General features: G+C 49.0%; 1 pseudogene; it reads right to left on the minus strand.

Moving 5' to 3' along the window:
• Positions 1-297: 297 nt before the first annotated feature.
• Positions 298-970, minus strand: LOC131400351 (ferritin light chain-like; annotated as a pseudogene).
• Positions 971-1,217: the final 247 nt, after the last annotated feature.

A 1,217-nucleotide genomic window follows, 5' to 3' on the forward strand; every position in this document is an offset into this window, starting at 1 on the left:
ACAATAAACAAACACATAGGGACAGAGATTGGATTGGTGGTTACCAGAGGGGAAGGGGGGAGGGAGGAGGGTGAAAGGGATAATTTGGTACATGTGTGTGGTGATGGGTTGTAATTAGTATTTTGGTGGTGAACATGATGTAATCTATGCAGAAATAGAAGTGCAATGATGTACACCTGAAATTTTTACAATGTTATAAACCGATGTTACTGCAATAAACAAAAAATTAAAAAAAAAAAATAGTCAATATTTACTGTGCAGAGAAGATACTTGAATAATTTTTTTCTGCAAAAAGCTTTATTGTTTCCATTTGGTCCACGGCTTGGGAGAGGGCTTCAAGGTGGTTAAAAGTTGCTTAGTGGCTGCCGGGAGAGGCTGAGGGAGAAGCCCTGACGCTAGGCAGATGCCGAATGGCCCCTTAAGGGCCGCTGGGCTCCAGGGGCTTGAGTCGTGGTTGCCGGTGAGATTTTCAAAAATTCTCCTCGCCCAGCCCAGCCTGAGGGCCAGCCAGCCTGCGGAGATTAGTCAAGCGGCCTCCATCTTCTTGGTGAGTTTCACCTCCTCATCTAGGAAGTGCCTCTCCAGGAAGTCACAGAGATGGGGGCCTGCACAGGCAGAACCCAGGGCATGCAGATCCAAAAGGGACTGGTTCAGATTTTACTCCAGGGCCACGGCGGCTTCCATGGCATCCAGGTGTTACCCCACCCCTCTTAGTACGACAGTGCACCTCTTGGAAGAGGGCGTGGCTGCCGTGCTGGTTTTGCATCTTCCAGATATGCTCGGCGCCCTCGAGCTTCTCCTAGGCCAACTTGCGGAAGGAGTAGCCCATACTCTCTGGAGCCACGTTGTCGTGGTCAAAATAGAAGCCCAGAGAGAGGTAGGTGTAGGAGGCCTGCAGATGCAGGTTGACCAGGCGGTTGACAGTGGCTTCCACCTCAGTGGAATAATTCTGACAAATCTGGGAGCTCATGGTTAGTCAGCAATGAGGAGCTAAGCAAAAAACAATGGTGTTTGCTGGTTAGGGAGGCAGAGGATGGTTGAGAAGATGATATGGGAGGTTGCAATTGGAAAAGAGGTTGGAGGGTGGTGGGAGGCTGCAAGAAGGGGCTTTCTGGAATCTGTTCCATCCAAACACTGTTAAAGCAAGAAGCAGATCTGGGGGATGCCCTGGCACACTCTGAATAGTTTTTAATTTAAATCCAGTCACTTATTTAGGA

This window comes from Diceros bicornis, chromosome X (assembly GCF_020826845.1).
Source record: "Diceros bicornis minor isolate mBicDic1 chromosome X, mDicBic1.mat.cur, whole genome shotgun sequence".
Taxonomy (NCBI): Eukaryota; Metazoa; Chordata; class Mammalia; order Perissodactyla; family Rhinocerotidae; genus Diceros; species Diceros bicornis.